This window comes from Lepidochelys olivacea (genome assembly GCF_965140295.1).
Source record: "Lepidochelys olivacea isolate rLepOli2 genome assembly, chromosome: 2".
NCBI lineage: Eukaryota > Metazoa > Chordata > Testudines > Cheloniidae > Lepidochelys > Lepidochelys olivacea.
The window spans coordinates 125,106,754-125,127,947 of NC_140412.1; the positions used below are offsets into that span (position 1 = coordinate 125,106,754).

Genomic DNA, 21,194 nt, shown 5'->3' on the forward strand with positions numbered 1-21,194 from the left:
ATTGAAATGAAATTAGCACAGAAACAGATTCCTTATCTTGTCCAATCGTTTTTTTTAAAACTTTCCCTTTATTTTTTGTAGTCATTGAACTTTAACATAGTAGTGTGCTGTATTTGCTTTGTTTGTTTGTTTATCTCTGCTGCTGCTGCCTGACTGCCTACATCTGGTTCCAAATGAGTTGACTGGTCAGTTCCTAACTCTAGTGTTCCTAACTCTGAGGTTCTTGTGTACAATATAGCTTGCTCACTCATTTCTTATGTGGTCCAAGAGGTGTAAGAAGCATATTCTCCTGCTTCATTGTGCGGTTCTTAGCTCACACTGCTTACACAGGCTGTGTGTATTAGCCTTGGGATACAGGAAATGCTTGCAGAACACAGGAAGTGGAGATCCTGCTCCTCTTTCTCCCCCTCCCTTACACAGGTTATGCTGCATGAAGGACCTCCCACAGCCCTTTCTTAGCTTGCAGGTGAGTAATGAAATTCCATGTCTAGCAAAGGAGAATGAAAATCCCATAGAGTTACAGCACATTGTAGTGTGCAAATCACAGTTCCAATGCTAGTGACTGGCTGTTATATTGCAAAGTTGTTTTGCAAAAGGAATGAAGGATTTTGCTCACTAATTAGCACTCTGATTCGCTGTGTAAAATGCTGCTATGCTGTTAGTGTTATTTTTATTTCTCTGTTTTGGAAACAAAGTTCTACAGTGTTACAAACAGGAAGAAAACACATGCCCCAAGCCAAGTTATTGCTGAGTTTGCCTGGCAACATTTTTACCAAATGTCTTTCATCTTATGATTTATTAGCAAAATAAATTAAAATTAAATTTAAAGTATTGTGATTAATTTAATAAAAGTATGCAGATATATGCAGGGTCTGAATGAATGCTTCCCTGACAGCTAGCTGGAAGGGGAAGAGACTTGAGTATGTTTATGTAAATACAGTTTGTTCCTACTTTGCTTACATATTTAGCAGATACTATGGTATCAAAGTGATCAACTTGGCTAGGGTTGGGTACAAATCACTTTAGTGCTAAATGCAGGGGTAATGAAATATGGTTACCAATGTTGTAATTATTGTGGGAATACAGAAAAGTAGGACTGTGCTTAACCTGTTCCAAAGGAGGGGGTCACCCTTAGTTGAAATAACCTTGGTAAGCTGAGGGCACAAATGTCAGAGCTCTGTGAGGGGGCAAGAGACAGGTCTCCTAGCTATGAGATTGCACACCCTCAACAATTATCAGAGGGATAGCCATGTTAGTCTGAATCCACAAAAAACAATGAGGGGTCCAGTAGCACCTTAGAGACTAACAGATTTATTTAGGCATACATTTTTGTGGATAACCCCCCCCCCCCACGTCTTCAGACCCTCAACAAGTGTCCTCTCTAAGACTGGTTTAACCTGTTCCCCACTGTTGTAGGAAGAGAGCTAAATAGGCTTCATTAGGAGCCTCTTTTGTTATGTTAAATTGCTCAGTCAGAACTGAAACCAGTGGTGGTAATGTGGTAGAACTGTGTTTCTGCCCTGCCTGCCCGGACCTGGAAATTACTAAGAGACTGATGTGTAGAGATCACAGCAGAGAGGCAGGCGGCAGGAGATGGTGATTGACAGTCAGCTGGTGAATGAGTGGCTGGTGAGGCAGAGAAGTGCAACAAGCAGGGCGGTGGCAGAGAAGCATGACGAGCAACCAGCAGGGTGGCTGGTGGAGAGGCGTGACGAGTGACCAGTAGGGTGGCTGGTAGAGAGGCATGATGAGTGGCCAGCAGGGCAGCTGGTGGAGAGGCATGGTAAGAGCGGTGAGCAGGTGGCAGCAGGGTGGTGGCAGAAAGGCATGGCGGGAGTGGTGAACAGGTGGCCTGCGGGAGCAACCAGTGAGTGGCCAGCAGGGTGGCTGGCAGAGAGGGGTAGCAAGCAAGTGCCCGAGCAATGGAGCAAATAAGGTGCCTCTTTACCCTCCCTCCCCTGGGTGGGAGGTGAACTATGCAGATGCACCTCTGAATTCTGGGTCTGTACTGACCAAGCACAGCAACTGTGAGTGAGTGCAGAGAAAGGTTGGGCATGTGAAGGGGGCTTTTGGGTTGCTGGACTTAAGAACCTGAGGGGGAAAGGACACTGTCCAACCTACTTGGTGGTGGGTCTTCTAATCATGGTTTATGTTTATGAACCATGTTTGCAGTGTTTTCCCAAATTAACACCAAGTTACTTCCCTCCTTTTATTAAAAGTTTCTTTTCTACACTCAGACGCTGTGCGTGTGAGTGGGGAAGTACTGCCTCTCAGAGGCACCCTGGGTGGTGTGTAAATTTCTGAGGTTACTGGGTGGGAGCTTGAGCCGGTTCTGTGTTGTATCATTGGAAATGGCCCCCTAGATATTGAATCCGGCCCTGGTTGCTGCTGGCTCCACCTGGCAGAAGGGTTACACAGTATTTGCATATTATTTTAATAACAATTTACTTTGTAAATGAACAGAAAACAGTTTGCTTTCTTCTCCAAGTTTTTTGCTTGTATAATGCACTATTCCCCTAGTCTGCTGTTGACAAACAGGCATCACTACAAAGCCATATCTTGTCATTTTTCCATTTGTGCAGCTACAAATAAAGCCAATGGAAATGCAGTGTGCCCAGTGATGGCAGATTTGGGTCCAGCTATTAGAGATGCAGCTGAAAGAAGAGTAGCTAGGCCAAGTGAAAAGGCATTTTTCATGTTTCAATGCAAAGCATAAATGCCTTCATTAAAACAAAACAAAAAAACAAATATGGACAAATGAGAAATAAGAGGGCGCATAGAGTCTGTGGGATTTACTCTGTGTTTAAAAGTTGTTACTGAAGCTTCCATTGCAATCAATGGGAAAACTGTTTGGTCCTAACACTAAAGACCAGTTGAGTTTGATCAAATGCCAAAGTGGAGCTGTGCTTATTGCAAGTTAGACTTTAAAGGCACAAACGTTGTCCCTTTTCTGCAATGAGATACAAAGATATACAACCCGCTATGACATAAAGTAATATATATATATATAAGTTTTCTTCCCTTGTTTGGGGGTTTGCAAGTCTGCAGTTCTTCACTGTCTTATCTTGAAAATCTCATTTTAATGAATGCCATCTCTACATCCTCAAAGACATACACTAGTTAGGAGCATGGAATGGAATCACAGCTATATGCATATTTATGAATATGGGGATATTTTTATATATATATGTACACATAAAGCCATTAAGACCAAAAACCCTCCAAACACATCATAAGGTAAGAAGAACAAGAGGCACAAGAATTTTTTTCCCATTTTTAACTTATTTTTCATTGTATAGCATTCAGATACCATGGTAATGAGTACAGTATTAGAACTTAGTAGATAGACTTGTCTCCTGGAGTGGTTTGGCCATTACCCATAAATAATAGAGATGCTTATTTCCTATCAAACTTTTTGAACAAAATATTGTAAGTAGTGTGCAATGTGCATCACAGCTATGGTGAACGTGTTGCAGGAGGCTTGGTATATAAAGAAACAAGGCTGAAGGAGAAAAGGAAAAAACAGGTTAGCCTCTCCCCTACAAAAAACTTCACTCTTTGCCTATAGACATAGCATTCACCACATGGTCCTTGAATTTAAAGGGAAAAAAGTACACCTGCCCTCATGTATAATTCATATACAGTAGGGAGGATGAAATTAGAGTCCAAAACTTAAATTGTTCATTATAGAATTTATAGCACATTTTTCTGTCAAATGTTTTGTCAACATTTAGGAACACAGGAATTGCCATACTAGATCAGATCAGTGGTCCATCTAGTCTGGTGTCCTATCTCTGACAGAGGCTGGTACCATCTGACTCAGAAAACGTTGCAGAATGTAGTAGCTCCCAGTTACCCTCTCTATGTCAACCATTGTATTATACCACCTGTGCCTGTCAAATTCCAGTCAGGAAGAGTATCTTTTATCTGAATTACCAGTGGGGAAGAAGTTGAAGCAAAAAATACCTCCTATAAGGGAAGTTTCTTTCTAAACCCAGACAGTTAGTCATTGACTGATGCTTGGCTGAATGAGAGCTCACATCCCTTCTAAAACAATGTTTTGTCTTAAATACTGAAACTCTCAATATTCTTGTTATTCATGGAAAAAAATAATCCTTTTCTGAATCCTACTACACTCTGGGCCTCAATGATGTCTTGTAACAATGAGTTCCACAGCTCAGTTATATGGTGTGATGTTTTCTTGTATCAGTTTTATATTCTTTGCCTTTCGCTATCTTTGAATATGTCCTTGTGCCTATAGAAAGAGGATAAGCAAGAGCTCCCAGTTACCCTCTCTATGTCACCCATTGTTTTAGGCACCTCTTTTGGTATCCCCCCTTTTTGGTCTCCTCTCTAAACAGTCCTATTCGTTTGACTCTGTCTTCATACAGAGAGTCTATCCTTGACTCTAATAATTTCTAATTATTGATCTGAAGAAGAGCTCTGTGCAGCTCAAAAGCTTGAACCTTCCACCAACACAAGTTGGTCCAATAAGAAATGTCACCTCACACATATCTTGTCTCTATCTACTCACTTCTGCCATCTATCTCTGAACTCCTTGTACTTCTACTTTATCTTTGAATTGAAACTTTATCACCAGAAGTAAAAGTTGTATTTCAGGTGATGGCATACCATTAATTTAAATATCTGCATGATAACATTTTCAGTATACGTTTTTCTATCTCCTTCTTTATGAATTCTAAAAGTTTATTCATTTTTTTTATCACTACTGCACAAACTCCCCATCATCAATGGGTAGTGCTGGGCCTTAAGTGTGTAATTTACAAATACTTTGTGCGTTGGTAGCATGTGACATACATTTATATAAAGGTTTTCCTAATCCAAGGGCTGAAAATACATTAATATGTAAGATTAAATTCTGGCTCTGGGGTATATTTTCAAGTATCGTTGTATTTTTTTTTTCAATCCAATTAAGAATATCTAAGGCCCTTTCCAGATCTTTATATATTTGTGTGTCCAGATCTTCACTAATAGAGTACTAATTGGCTTCATATTATGCCTGTTTGATATGTTAAATTTATAGCCATAATATGACATATACGAGAGTTTGGGGCCATGATCTATTTTATTAAGTGTTTTGCATATAGGCATGGATGATACTGTAAAAAGGAAATAGGGGAAGCTCCCCTCCTGTTTATCTGTTATATATCATAATTCTGGGGTACAGTATAGAGAAATCTTTGTCTCTTTATCAAAGCATGCTGAATTTAAGGGAAATTTAGTAGATTTTTTCAGAATATAGTTATGGCCAAGCAGAATTTCAGAGCCATTTTAGTAGGCCAGTCTAAGAGCTATTTCATGTATGTCAGTCAAGTTTGCACACATGATTCCAAGTTAGAACTGCAGCCAGCCTTCCAACCCTAATGGCAAGGTCGAGTTCACAAGCCACTTCTGGGAGAACATCATACCTGGAGCCCTTCAGTCCTGTGCGATATGAACTGTTATGGGTGAAATTCTGGCCTCATTGAAGTCAATGGGAGTTTTGCCTTTGATTCAATGGGCCAGGATTTCGCTCATAGTGCCTTGTGTTCCAAGTGCTTTGAGACCCCAGACATGGGTGGAAATACCAGAAAAACAGTATTTCTCAGCATATCTTGGCACTTCTGCCTCTAGTCCAATCAGGGAAAGGGAAACATGAAAATATAAAATGAAATACACATTTAATGAAATATTTTTGAACTTTAAAACTATCCCAATTCAAATTTGATTTTTTTTAATGCAGCTTTTGGTCAGTTCTTATTACATCCAAACTATTTTATTTATCCCTTCCCATAATGTACCCTCTCCCCGGCTCTGGGCCCAATTTTGCTATCATTGAAATCAGTGACAAACTCCCATTGACATCAGTGGAGCATGGTCGAGATCTGCAAGAATAACCTATTATGGTATTTTGTGAATAAATGCTGAATAGCAATTCGGGACGCCCACTGTGATTACTAAACAGTTGAACAAGAACACCAAGGGTTTGTTATGTTTTCCTCCTCCCTTTTTGCTTCTTCACCATCACTAAAAAGAACTTTGGAAAGAACAAGAGCAGTTCCTGAGCCAAGAACACTGATAAAACCGCAGCTGGCGGTACCACCTGTGCCTGTCAAATTCCAGTCAGGAAGAGTCTCTTTTATCTGAATTACCAGTGGGGACGAAGCCAAAGACAGAGAAATTCACATTGATTCATGTTTAAAGGTATAAACTGAGAGTGCTTGTCTGGGCTCAAGCAGCGATTATTAATTTTTCCTAGCAGGTCAGAGCTAAATTAATAGGGTATCAAGAGGAGGAGCTTTTGGAACAAATTGATGAATTAAACAGTAATAAGTCACCAGGACCAGATGGTATTCACCTCAGTGTTCTGAAGGAACTCAAATATGAAATTGCAGAACTACTAACTGGAATGTAAGTGGTCGCTTAAATCGGCTTCTGTACCAGATGACTAGAAGATAGCTAATGTGACACGCCAATTTTTTTTAAAAGGTTCCAGAATCCCAGCAATTACAGGCTGGTAAGCCTAACTTCAGTACCAGCTATATTGGTTGAAACTATAATAAAGAACGGAAGACAGGATACTGGGCTAGATGGACGATTGGTCTGAAACAATATGGCTGTTCTTATGTTCTAAGATTTGGACTGGGGTTTATTCCTGACTCTGTTACTGACCTGTTATGGGACCTTGCACAAGTCACTTTACATCTGTCTGCCTCTGTTTCCTTTTCTACCCTTTTTCTGTTTGTGAACTGTAAACTTTTTGGTGACTGCGACTCTCTTACTACGTGCATCTTCAGGGCCTAGAACAAGAGGGTCTTGATCTCATTTGAGGCCTTGAGGTGCTACCATAAAACGTATACAGTATTGCTAGTCCCAATCATTCAAAAATCATGAGTCAGCCCCCTTCAAAAAATCATGAGATTGTCTTAAAAATTAGGAGATTAAAATGAGCGTCTTTTTCTTTTTCCTTCTGGGTTTTAAGTTTTTCCCTCCACAACTGTTTTCTGCTTCATGGATTTACAATATCTTGCAGAGGTGAGAGCGAGACCTGGAGGAGGAGCTGGAGTGGTCACTGTGTTGCATGTGATTGGGCCAGCCACTGGGGAGCAGATAGGACTCCCCTGCCCAGCCCAGCCCCTCCTTCCAGCCATTGTGGGTTGCAGTAGAGAAACCCAGCCTGGGGGAGAGGCAGGACCACAAGCACCAACCACGTAGGTGGGATGGGGGACAGGACAGGATACTGGCTCCTGGATGGGAGGCAGGGAGTGTCGTCACACAGGATACCAGCTGTTGAGGTGGTGGGAGAGGAGCACAGGGCACCAGCAGGGACGGCAATAGGAACTTCTGGGAAGCCTCTTCCCAGCCAGAACCAGCTGGTCCTCCCTGTCCTCCTGTCTCAGTAGCTTCTCTCATTCCCCCTCCCAGCTTCTTTTTGAGCCATAGCATACAAACAGCTCTTGTTTGTGGGCCCTTTACTAATTACTATGATTATTTTAGTCATTGATGTGATGGCATTATATTAACATTTATGATTTCTGTAAATTGTAAATATATGTGATAGTTTACAAGACATAGAATATGATGATTCCTGCCCTGAACAGTTTACTATCGAACACCGCTTTGGGATTTCCATTGGACTAGACAGAGCTAGTTGTTTTTATTTGTATTATTCGTGAACTGTTTATATTTTTCTTAACTTTTAAAATGATCCATTGCCTTTTAATAAGACTCACCTAGGCTGATGAGACAGACAAAGCCAGAGAACTGTTTTGTTTAAAAGGAGAGAGACAAGAAAGGAATTTGCTCTCTAGGCAAATTTTCTGGAGCTTGCCCAGCTCTGGCTTAAATTATCTTCATGAGGTTGTTGTTAGCAGTTGCACTGTTACATTATGCATGATTCCTGACTGTTCCTGATATGAACAAAGAGCACAGTGTTTGATTAGTGCTTTTCAATTTTATGATAAGGTTTGCAATTTGTTGGTGTTACTTAGGTTAATATCTTATTATTTTGCATTTTTATAAGACCCCATTATATTTTTATTAATAATGATGTCATGTTTGGTAGCGAGGATCAATAAGACGTCCAGTGGGTAATGTTTACATATTGACACTATTAGAATGCAATAAGTCACTTAGGTTTCAGAGTAACAGCCGTGTTAGTCTGTATTTGCAAAAAGAAAAGGAGTACTTGTGGCACCTTAGAGACTAACCAATTTATTTGAGCATAAGCTTTTGTGAGCTACAGCTCACTTCATCGGATGCATACTGTGGAAAGTGTAGAAGATCTTTTATACACACAAAGCATGAAAAAATACCTCCCCTCACCCCACTCTCCTGATCACTTTGGATAAGCTATTGCCAGCAGGAGAGTGGGGTGGGGGGAGGTATTTTTTCATGCTTTGTGTGTATAAAAGATCTTCTACACTTTCCACAGTATGCATCCGATGAAGTGAGCTGTAGCTCACGAAAGCTTATGCTCAAATAAATTGGTTAGTCTCTAAGGTGCCACAAGTACTCCTTTTCTTTTTAAGTCACTTAGGCAGCTCTCTGCATTGGGATCATTTTGTAGATGCATTTTTTCAGGAAGTGGAATGCCCAGTGCAGGTCTGAATAACAATGATCTGCTGTGTTGAAAGTGAATTTTGAACTGCAGCCTGTGGGAAAGTATCACAATGGGCAACCCATCCTACATGCTTAAGTAGAAAAATAAATATTATGCTTATGTCCATGTTCCAAGGATCTTCATGAACTTAACTCTCACTGCTAGGATCCTGCTCATTGTTCCTGTCCCCTCCACAACTAGTACTTCCCCTAGCATTGCTCTGGAGGACACCCCACACACCCCTGCAAGTTACCCCAACCTGGATTGTTCCCTGGTGCTTTGAACCTGTGCTGTTCTTGGGAGGGAAAACTCTATTCCCGTCCCCACAATAGCAGTGATTGCTTCTCTCCACCAACTGGAACTCCCCAAATGGTGCTACACCTTGCAAAACGTCAGCATCATCATGAGAAAAGAAATGGAGAGGGCAAACTGCTTACCTGCTACACATAACTGGTTCTTTTTTGCACATCTCCATGGTACCAAAGGGACCCTTGATCATTTGAACCCACCAGCCAAACTAACATGGAGGGGAAGGCAGTCTGCTAGCAGTTATTACCATGATGAAAGCTACGATTGTGGCTGTATGTAATTATAGTTACTCCCACTAATAACAGTGATCACTCTAGTATTAATTTGTCTCATTGACTAATTATATAGAGCCATATTATGCCTTGCTGCTTCCCTGGTATGCAAGGCGTGATAGAGTGCACGTGATAGAGTCCCCCTCTACCCCCTGCCCTCTAGTGTCTCTGTGAAACAGCATGAAAATTGCAGATACTGTGGTCCCTGAAGCACAGGGACTGCTTCATGCAACCTCTCCAGTGCAAGATAACTCAAAACAGGCAGTGAGGAGATGGAGCCATGTCCCCTCTCCTCTGCCTACATGCCCTCCCCCTGACCGATTTATGGATCTGATTGGTCTTTCAGAGTAGGGTATGGGAAGGACTGTCCAGTCCACATATCCCCCCTGGAAGCATTAGGATCTGTGTAGCACTGCAACATTGCTCTAAAGGCACAGAGTATTGCCACTCAGAAATCATAAGCCAGTCCTCAAAAAAATCATGAAGTTGTCTTAAAAACCCATGAGATTAAAAACACATTTTGTATTCTTTTATTTCCTTTTTCAGGTTTGAGCCTTTGGTCTCATTTTCAAGCTTCTCTCTGCAACCATAAGAACTAGAAACTTTTTTGCCCTTCTTTTTTTAAATAAAAGTTGAGATTCTCACATAATCATTTGATGTCAGGAGCTGCACAGAAAATATTGTGGTACTCATAATAAAACTGAAAGAGCTGGCAACAATGGACACAGCTCAGCCTATATTCATTGGGTAGTGCAGAATCAGTTATTTGTTGGGACTAGCTTGAGCCATCTCTATACTCAATATTTTTGTACATCATCCTGAGTTAAACCTAAATATGGTGTAAATGCCTCCTTTGGTGAAAATCTGTTCTCTCTCACAGCCCCCTGATCTGGGGTAGCTCTCCCGTTGAAGACAGTACATTGCAAAAATTCACCTCACACTACTCTACTTAGTCATATAATATTACTACTGTGAAAATAACAGATATAGAGTTCATGTGTGAGGTCCTGGCTTTAGGCCCCAGTATCTGCAGTTTTTTTCCCTGCCTCAGCATGGTGGAATGGATTAGATCGGTGGTTCTCAAAGTCGGTCCACCGCTTGTTCAGGGAAAGCCCCTGGCGTGCTGGACCGGTTTGTTTACCTGCCGCGTCTGCAAGTTTGGCCGATCACGGCTCCCACTGGCTGCAGTTCACTGCTCCAGGCCAATGCGGGCTGCGGGAAGCGGCGCGGGCCAACGGACATGCTGGCTGCTCTTCTCACAGCCCCCATTGGTCTGGAGCGGCGAACCGTGGCCACTGGGAGCCGCGATCGGCCAAACCTGCGGACGTGGCAGGTAAACAAACCCGTCCGGCGTGCCGAGGCGTTCCCTGAACAAGTGGCAGGCCGGCTTTGAGAACCACTAGATTAGATGACCTCTTGAGATGCCTTTTGGCCCTGCACTTCTATGATTTCATGCCAAGAGCAAATCAAAGTTTTGGAAAATTTCTCATGGAAAATTTTGTTGTCAAAATTGTCCTCTTTTTCATTGAAAAAATAATCCCAGCAGCCAGAGGCACCAACTTCCTGAGATGCTGGGGGGTACTCGACTCCTCTGCCTCAGGCCCTGCCCCCACTCCACCCCCACCCTGCCTCTTCAAGCCCCTTCCCTGATCCTTCCCCCCTCTTCATGCTCCCTCTCCTCTCCCTCCCCTCCAGCACCTCCTGCAGGCCGTTGAACATCTGATCATGGTGGGCGGGAGGAGCTGGGAGGGAGGAGGAGGAGCTGATCCACAGGGCTGCCAGTGTGTGCTGAGCACTCACTATTTTTTTCCATGGATGCTCCAGCCCACGGAGCACCCACAGAGTCAGCACCTATGCCAGCAGCTCTAATTCACTATTTAATTTCAGTGCTTGAATTTTGGTAGCGCCTAGAGGCCCCAACAGTGATCAGGTCCTCATAGTGCTTGGGACTATACAGACAAAAAGAATCTCTTACTGCCCTAAAGAATTTACAGTTTAAATAGCTAAAACAGATAAAGGGCGGGACACAGGAAATATTATCAGACCCATTTACAGCCAGGAAGCTGAATCACAGAGGTGAAGGAACCTGCTCTAGGTTGTAGAAGAAGTCTGTGGAAGATCTGGGCATTCAGACCTAATCTCGTGAGTCCTAGTTCAGTGTCGAACACAAGGCCATCCTTCTGTTTGCATGGTAGCTGGGTTTAATGAACAGTCAAATTATTGACATCTGTTATAAGCATAATTTTAGAGAAGAGAACAATACAAAAATAAACTGAATATATATACATAAATGTCACTTTGATACTAAGTCAAATACTCGTGATTTTTTTAAATAGAAGAAAATGGAAATTACATGGATAGATGGAGCTTCACAGAACTACTTTACTGGACTGATCTGCAAACCCTGAGTTTGTCTCTGAACTTAGCCCTCACCTTTCTGAAGGAGGTAAAATGAATTCCATCCAATTGGTTCGTTATGGGTCTCATCTAAAGAAGTGGTTCTCAATCTCTTTGGGCTCAGAACCCATTTCTAAATCTTGATTGCCTGTCGTGACCTAGTAAATAGCTTTAGTTTACTGGTTTACTAAACATTTTTTACCCATGATATATAGTATACATATTAGTGCCCTAAGTACTAAATAAGTACACCATACCTATCACAGAGGTGGCTGCTGTGGCCTCTAGCTCACTACTCTAAGTGTTACAATCTCTGGGGTTGCAGTCCTGCTCAGGTTTGGCCTACCTCCCCACCCCCAGCCTCTCTCATCATCAGGATGGAGGGGTGGCTGGGCCAAGTGTGAGCAGTGCTGCAACTCTGTGCACCAAGTTGCAATGCTCAGAGTGAGGAGCCAGGCCGAGGCAGCCCTGCAGGACTGAAGCTGCAAGAGCTAATGCTGTGGGGTGAGTGCAGGGCGGGTTTCAGTACCCAACCTCCCTCTACCCCACTGCCATGGGCCAGGACCTAACCCATCATCCCTAGGCCTGTCACACAACCCTTTGACGCATTCTGGTGACCCAATTTTGGTGACCCTATAGTATACTGACTTCTATGGGCTTTGGATCAGGCCCCATGCGTCTTTCACATGCTACTTCAAAAAGCCAAGTTTCTGTTTACTGCATATGGACACCAAGGTTTCCATCCAGTGCATTGTGCTAATAATGGGCAAAATGTCCTTTCTGCCTACTGTTGTACTGCATGTTCTTGGTTGGTTGGTTGCCAATCCAACAGCATTTAAGTGGCAGCTTTGTGTACGTAGTTTGTGAAATGATTTGGTATCATGCATATGTGGAGGTGTAAAATATTACTTCAGTGCAGCTGAAGAGAAAGGTGATTAGAATTTGACCCTTTATGTGCAGATTTTTGTTTAGTGTTACTGTTTGTTCCTTCCAGCAGTGTGATTCAAATAGAATAGAAAAATATAATTTGTTTCATTATCTTGAACGTAACCCGATGTGCTTTACAAAGCAATGGGCCAAATCCAGACCTGGTGTGAGTGAGTAAAACTCCAGTGAAACCAGTGGAGTTGTAACTGCTGACACCATGTCTAAGATAATTCCCTAGTCTTTTCAAAATAAGTTTTGGGGAGCTAGCTGTCACAATTCTAACGTCCTGGGAAGAATGTGAGTCAGCTGAGATCTGACATTAACTGATCATGACAGCCTTTTATCCAAAAGACCTGGAGCTTTGTATTTTCATGTGTGCCCAAAACACTGGTTTCAGCTTTTTCAATATCATGACTTTTTTTTCTTGTCTCTAATAATCTACACTGCATACACTGGAAAAAAATCTTACACATAAACAGCTGACACCCTTCCTCAAATAGAAGGGATATATATCTTTCTTTTCAGACAAAGGTTTATACATAAAGTGATAAAAACCCTTGGATTTTGTATTGGCATGAAAAGGATCTTGCTCTCTGTCTCTTTCATGGTTTAGAAGTGTACTGGTTTCAGAGAGATATTTATGTTCACTTTTGTATCACAGGCATGCATACCGTCAGTTTTTCTTACTCTGATGGGGGCAAATGTCAGCTCTGCTTCATTCAGTCTGTGAGGCTAGTTATAAAAACTGCACCTTGTTAAAAGAGACTTTTCTTATTTTATTTACTAATCATAAGAAAGGTGCTTATGAAAAGCATTGGATTGAAAGCAATGAAGACCGATGTCCTCTTTCTTTTCTAAACAGGACTATTCCAATTTAGCAGCCATTTGGAGGAGTGGAGGCCTCATACACTAAACCCACCATGCTTTTCATCTATCTATATTTTGGCTTTGCAGAAAATGGGTTCTTTTCCATTTTGTCGTAGAATAATAGGAACTAAAAATGGAAAAGACGTCTAGAATCTTATTCAAAAAGTCACACTCACAAATGCGTATGTAAAACCTTATGCACACTGTTAATGTACATCTAATGTACATTTACCACAGTATTGTGAAAAGAAAAGGAGTACTTGATACACACAGTATTGTGGTAAATGTTTATGGGCTTGAGCCACCACTCTGTCACACCAGTTTTATGCTAGTGTAGCTCAGTTTGCTTCACTGGGGAAAAATGATGTAACAGAGAGAGGAAACAGGTCTTCTGCATTTAACCCGAGTCATTTGCACATGCACTTTAGCAAGTCATTCTTGTAGCTGTGTGTGTAAATTTTTTGTATGAGCAATTGCATGACTGACCTTTTGAAAATGTCAGTGTTTCTGGTCATCCTGTTGCCCTCATGCTGCCAGTGAAGGACTGATGGTTGCTTAAACTATATTAGTGTATTAATATAGAGGACAAAGTCAAGTCCTCATCCTGCTGGGTCAACTGCTGCATCGACACACAGCCCCACTGAACTCAATCTGTCTGTCCGCACAGCTCACAGTGCAGGATTGGGGACTTTTTAAAGACTCTCATGATAGATCTTCCACCACCTCTGCAAGACTACTCTGCAGTCTAGTGTCTAGACCACACTGTTGATGTCCCCTTTTCTCTGTTTCATCCCATTAATTCATATTAGAACCCCCTAACCAATTCTTGTCTCTCCTTGGTGTTTGGATAATAGGGCACATTTATTTTTAGAGATGGGACCTAGTTGATGCTGCTCCAAAATGAGCATGGCAGTTAAAACACTCTCTCATCCCCAGAGACAGTGCTCTCAGATTGCACTACACATAGTTGGGGGAGGCTTGAACTGCCACTGTTTGTGTTGTAATTGTCGTGTGTATTTATATATAATAGCTGCAGCTGGCCCTATCAAGCCAACACCCAGTCACCAATGGTCAGATTTTCAGAAAGGTGGAGCCTCCAGCAGCTTCCACCGAGAAAACAGGAGCTGCCACGTGCTGAGTGCTTTTGAAAATCTGACCCTAAATTCACACAGTTAAAGGGGAGGTTTAGGGATTTAGAAGCACATGTCCTATTGATTCCTAAATTCCATAGGCACTTTTGAAAATCTTCCCCCTAACTAAATACACACTGTTGTTCCTTTTTGACTGACGAGTAGTCAAAGTTCAGGGCCCTGTGGATGGTCCAGTTGGAAGTAGAAATTGATAGAGTCTGATATTTTCTTTGATACAAAGTCCTGCTTCTCCAAAAGCAGAAGAAACGAAGAAGAAAAGGGGCAGTTTCTTAGCTTACAGCCCCAGGCCTCTTTAGCCAAAAGTTCCCAAAGCTTTTGCTCTCGTTTTTTCCAGGGTCACACTGTGTTCACAAGCTGCTGCTTGGCTTTCTTGTTTTTTGCCTGTGCATCTCTCTCTGTTCTTGTATGTTCTCAGTTTCCATGTGTTCGCTCTTTCCTCCCACACATACACCTACACAAAACAATACTCAGTTTAAAACTCCTAGGCGGTTTCATGCACACCTTTTGTCTTACATGAGGGCTTATGCTTATAGTTATGTTAATTGAAAGGCGAGTTCACACCTATCAGTCTGAATGGGGGGGTTAATTCAACACATAGCAAGGTCTCACCCATCTCAAGTCCCCTTGGCTCCTAAATCCCTTAGAACATTTTGAAAATCGTTCCCTCAACAAATACATACAAAACAAAAGTATGCTTTGTTGGCACATTTTCTCCTGTTTCCCTTTCATATTTTGAAAAGTTTTATCTTTTAAGCCTGATTTCTAGTTATTAATTTTCTTTCTAAAGATGTAGCAGTTCAGAGAAGACACTTTTATTTGACAGGCTTATAAGAAGTTACTGAATAAGCATTCTTTTTTTTTTATGGGATTTGGTACTGAATGATCTGAAGAATTGGGCAGGTCTCACTTGTCACCACACAATCCAGTCTTCCATGGGCAAAATGAAATGTTTTCCTAGCCTTTTATTTGACTTTTTGCCTACCTACATGCATTTCAAAATCCCACTTTTACACTGCTCACTGCTCTTCAATATTTAAAGAGTCCTATGAGGCTTTAACGAAAAAACTATAACTGGCCAATTTGTTTTTGCTGAAATGTGGACAAAGTTCTTTGTTAAATGTCAGTAGGGGAATTATAAAACCTCTTTGCATAGTAACTCACTTTTTCGGAATTGAGCCCACATTGTTCTTATCTTCCCATATTAGGTTTGATATGTTGTGTCAAGCATTTCCACCTCTAACTTCCATCAAAAGATAAATGACAGCTGTCTCTGAATTAATGGAACACCAGAGGCAGATCGCTACTCCCGACCCTCCAACCTTTGAAATGTTTAAATATGCACTTATCTGACCCAATCTTGCTGTTTCCACTTTTCCAATTTGTGTTCTGATGATTGATAAAGGCAAGGGAAGAGTTCAGCATCTGTACAGATGTCATCTGTCAAACATCACTGTGTCACTCCGTCGGCAATTCTCTTTGTGCTCCTAGAACCTGGCCATGTATTTTAATAATGAACAGGGACTGTTTGAATAAATAAATATCCACTTGGTTAGAGAATCAAAGTCCATTTTCTCATGCACCTTATTCTTTATCTTTCCTTATTGGATATTTTGGCCCCAAATCTGCTACAGTGTTAGAGTGATGTAAATCAGGAGTTTCAGCATTGCAAAAACCTGGGGAGATCAGAATCAGGGCATCAGACTCTCTGCTCTCAGAGTTAATTTGTAGAAGAAAATGCTGTCACTTAGACAACAGATTTGAGTTCACTAATTAGGGGCACATCTGGGTAAGTGGCAGAGAGTTATGCCTGAAATTCTGGGTATGAAAAATGTAGGTGAAATTTTTGGGGCTCATTAAAGGAATGTTGGGCAAAAGTCGAACGAATAATCAAGACCCTTAGTGGACAAGTTTTTCTATATTCTGGATTCTCAAATTTTTCCATAGTGTGGACCACAACTTAATAAAGAGACTGTCTCGTAAGCACTTCTCACCTCTGCATTTTCAGCTGTATAGACCACGTGCCCTCCCATTTATGATCTGATAACAACATTGCTGTGGCAATTGCATCAATTGCTTACCTGGAAAAGCAAGATAAGGAAATTATTTCATATATGTTTAGCTTTCTTTATGCAATTTATCAATTGGAAACCAGCACAATAGACCAACCAGCTCTCTCTGGATAACAAGTGAGTGTTCCACAGACTACCAGTTGTCCACTGACCAGATTTTGAGAATCACAGCCTATATTATATATGCTGTCATTTTTATATGCAGCACTTGGTATTGTCCGCAGGATATATAGCATAAATGTGTCTGAGCCTCTGAATTTTGAACTCAACCCTATAAAATTTGTGGATTTCTGATTGGTGGTATTATTACTGACAATTAAAAAAAGATGTTAGCTAAGAAATTCTGATCCCAGATTGGATTTGAATTCTAAACTACCAGCTCCTAGATTCAGGGGTGTTCAGATATGGGAATTTTCATCAATCCCATCTCTATATTATAGCAAGATTGCCAGTTGCTGCTCTTACCTTATCTTTTTAAGGAGCCCAAAACTTTCACCATTTTGCTTGAAATTTTCTATACTTGGCTTTTGCCCAGAAGTTGTTGTTGCTTTGTTTTCTTAAGCTTTGAGTGAAAACTGTTTAACCATTTTTGAGTTTGAGGAGAGTGGGGATAAAACACTTCTTCCCCTATAGTATCTATCTATATAAAAGCACACTAAAAAAAAAAAATCTCTCCTGCCAAAACAGCTGGGAATTGAGAGTTGAAATACAGCAGGGAAACAAACTTTACTAAGGAGAAGTGCCTTTGATTGTAAGAGGAAAAATTGGTTCTGATTTGGCCAGTGTGGATACCAGTCTAATAGGTCATACTGGGTGTAGAATGTCTGTGCCTAATCGGGTAAAGAATGTGAGCGAGGCCAAACAGCAAAAATTAAGATGTTTGTACACCAATGCGAGGAACCTAGGTAACAAAATGGAGGAACTAGAGCTACTGGTGCAGGAAGTGAAACCAGATATTCTAGGGATAACAGAAACATGGTGGAATAGTAGTCATGAGTGGACTACAGGTATTGAAGGGTATCTGCTGTTTAGGAAAGACAGAAATAAAGGTAAAGGTGGTGGAGTAGCATTGTATATTAATGATGAGGTAGAATGTAAAGAAATAAGAAGCGATGGAATGGATAAGACAGAGTCCGTCTGGGCAAAAATCACACTGGGGAAGAAAACTACTAGACCCTCCCCTGTGATAGTGCTTGGGGTGTGTTATAGACCGCCGGGATCTAATTTGGATGTGGATAGAGCCCTCTTTAATGTTTTTAATAAAATAAATACTAATGGAAACTGCGTGATCATGGGAGACTTTAACTTCCCAGATACAGACTGGAGGACGAGTGCTAGTAATAATAATAGGGCTCAGATTTTCCTAGTTATGATAGCTGATGGATTCCTTCACCAAGTAGTTGCTGAACCGACAAGAGGGGATGCCATTTTAGATTTGGTTTTGGTGAGTAGTGAGGACCTCATAGAAGAAATAGTTGTAGGGGACAACCTTGGCTCAAGTGATCTTGAGCTAATTCAGTTCAAACTGAACAGAAGGTTAAACAAAAATAAATCTGCGACTAGGGTTTTTGATTTCAAAAGGGCTGACTTTCAAAAATTAAGGAAATTAGTTAGGGAAGTGGATTGGACTGAAGAACTTATTGATCTAAAGGCAGAGGAGGGCTGGGATTACTTTAAGTCAAAGCTGCAGAAGCTATCAGAAGCCTGCATCCCAAGAAAGGGGAAAAAATTCATAGGCAGGAGTTGTAGACCAAGCTGGATGAGCAAGCATCTCAGAGACGTGATTAAGAAAAAGGAGAAAGACTACAGGGAGTTGAAGATGGGAGGGATCAGCAAGGAAAGCTACTTTATTGAGGTCAGAACATGTAGGGATAAAGTGAGAAAGGCTAAAAGTCAAGTAGAGTTGGACCTTGCAAAGGGAATTAAAACCAATAGTAAAAGGTTCTATAGCCGTATAAATAAGAAGAAAACAAAGAAAGAAGAAGTGGGACCGCTAAACACTGAGGATGGAGTGGAGGTTAAGGATAATCTAGGCATGGCCCAATATCTAAACAAATACTTTGCCTCAGTCTTTAATAAGGCTAGTGAGAATCTTAGGGATAATGGTAGCATGACAAATGGGAATGAGGATATGGAGGTAGATATTACCATATCTGAGGCAGAAGTGAAACTTGAACAGCTTAATGGGACTAAATCGGGGGGCCCAGATAATCTTCATCCAGGAATATTAAAGGAATTGGCACATGAAATTGCAAGCCCATTATCAAGAATTTTTAATGAATCTGTAAACTCGGGGGTTGTACCATATGATTGGAGAATTGCTAACATACTTCCTATTTTTAAGAAAGGAAAAAAAAAACGTGATCCAGGTAACTACAGGCCTGTTAGTTTAACATCTGTAGTATGCAATGTCTTGGAAAAAATTTTGAAGGAGAAAGTAGCTAAGGACATTGAGGTCAATGGTAAATGGGACAAAATACAACATGGTTTCACAAAAGGTAGATCATGCCAAACCAACCTGATCTCCTTCTTTGAAAAAGTAACAGATTTTTTTTAGACAAAGGAAACACAGTGGATCTAATTTACCTAGATTTCAGTAAGGCGTTTGATACGGTGTCACATGGGGAATTATTAGTTAAATTGGAAAAGATGGGGATCAATATGAAAATTGAAAGGTGGATAAGGAATTGGTTAAAAGGGAGACTACAGAGGGTCATACTGAAAGGTGAACTGTCAGGCTGAAGGGAGGTTACCACTGGAGTTCCACAGGGATCGGTTTTGGGACCAATCTTATTTAATCTTTTTATTACTGACCTTGGCACAAAAAGTGGGAGTGTGCTAATAAAGTTTGTGGATGATACAAAGCTGGGAGGTATTGCCAATTTAGAGAAGGACCAGGATATCATACAGGAGGATCTGGATGACCTTGTAAACTGGAGTAATAGTAGTAGGATGAAATTTAATAGTGAGAAGTGTAAGGTCATGCATTTAGGGATTAATAACAAGAATTTTAGTTATAAGCTGGGGACGCATCAATTAGAAGTAACGGAGGAGGAGAAGGACCTTGAAGTATTGGTTGACCACAGGATGACTATGAGCCGTCAATGTGATATGGCCATGAAAAAAGCTAATGAGGCCTTGGGATGCCTCAGGCGAGGTATTTCCAGTAGAGATAAGGACGTGTTAGAACCGTTATAGAAGGCACTGGTGAGACCTCACCTGGAATACTATGTGCAGTTCTGGTCTCCCATGTTTAAGAAGGATGAATTCAAACTGGAACAGGTACAGAGAAGGGCTACTAGGATGATCTGAGGAATGGAAAACCTGTCTTATGAAAGGAGACTCAAGGAGCTTGGCTTGTTTAGCCTAACCAAAAGATACGATAGCTCTCCATAAATATATCAGAGGGATAAATAGCGGAGAGGGAGAGGAATTATTTAAGCTCAGTACCAATGTGGACACAAGAACAAATGGATATAAACTGGCCATCGGGAAGTTTAGACTTGAAATTAGACGAAGGTTTCTAACCACCAGAGGAGTGAAGTTTTGGAATAGTCTTCCAAGGGAAGCAGTGGGGGCAAAAGACTTATCTGGCTTCAAGATTAAACTCGATAAGTTTATGGAGGAGATGGTATGATGGGATAACATGATTTTAGCAATTAATTGATCTTTAAATATTCATGGTAAATAGGCCCAAAGGCCTGTGATGGGATGTTAGATGGGGTGGGATCTGAGTTACTACAGAGAATTCTTTCCTGGGTATCTGGCTGGTGAATCTTGCCCATATGCTCAGGGTTCAGCTGATCACCATATTTGGGGTTGGGAAGGAATGTTCCTCCAGGGCAGATTGGAATAGGCCCTGGGTTTTTTTTGCCTTCCTCTGTAGCATGGGGCACAGGTCACTTGCTGGAGGATTCTCTGCTCCTTGAAGTCTTCAAACCATGATTTGAGGACTTCAATAGCTCAGACATAGGTGAGAGGTTTATTGCAGGAGTGGGTGGGTGAGATTCTATGGCCTGCATTGTGGAGGAGGTCAGACTAGATGATCATAATGGTCCCTTCTGACCTTAATATTTATGAATCTAGATTAGATCTTTGAAAATAACATATTGAACATGCACTGTAGGATTGGATTTCTGGGTGCCTCCCCCTCATTTGGGATATTTTTAAAGCATTATGAAAAATGTTCCAAAACACTATGCACATCTAATGCTGTAAGAAAATCTCCCATACCTTTTTAAGATCCGAAGCGTGTTAGGGAGGACTCCTCTGAACTTTGTGACATAAGCAGGGGCTGTGGAAAAAGCTCAAGCATCTGTGAATCTTTTCAAGTGAAAAGTGGATGGAGAAGGTAGACCTTGTAAAGTCAGAAGGAGTTGTAAGAGGGCTCCTGTGTACTTGTAGAAAAAAAAACCCTGTAAGATGGTGTTAGTTGAGAACTAGCTTGTGAGTACAGACTAGATTGAGGCTTTTCCACAAGCCTTGTGTGAAGGGCAATACACTAATGTGTTATCCCTGGAGCAGTGCAGGTAGAAAGTCATGCTTCAGAGAGGCACAATTCACCTCTGCTTTCCTCTTGCTTCAAGGGAGAAGAATTGGC

General features: G+C 41.3%; 1 long non-coding RNA gene across 3 annotated transcripts in view; it reads left to right on the forward strand.

Moving 5' to 3' along the window:
* The first annotated feature begins 276 nt into the window (after nt 1-276).
* The window catches only part of LOC311517093, a 45,938-nt gene continuing 25,020 nt past the window's right edge, over nt 277-21,194 (forward strand). For all 3 annotated transcript variants that reach the window (XR_014710577.1, XR_014710578.1, XR_014710579.1), the window contains exon 1: nt 277-466. This is a non-coding gene — a long non-coding RNA (uncharacterized lncRNA). The remainder of the gene's footprint in view (nt 467-21,194) is intronic.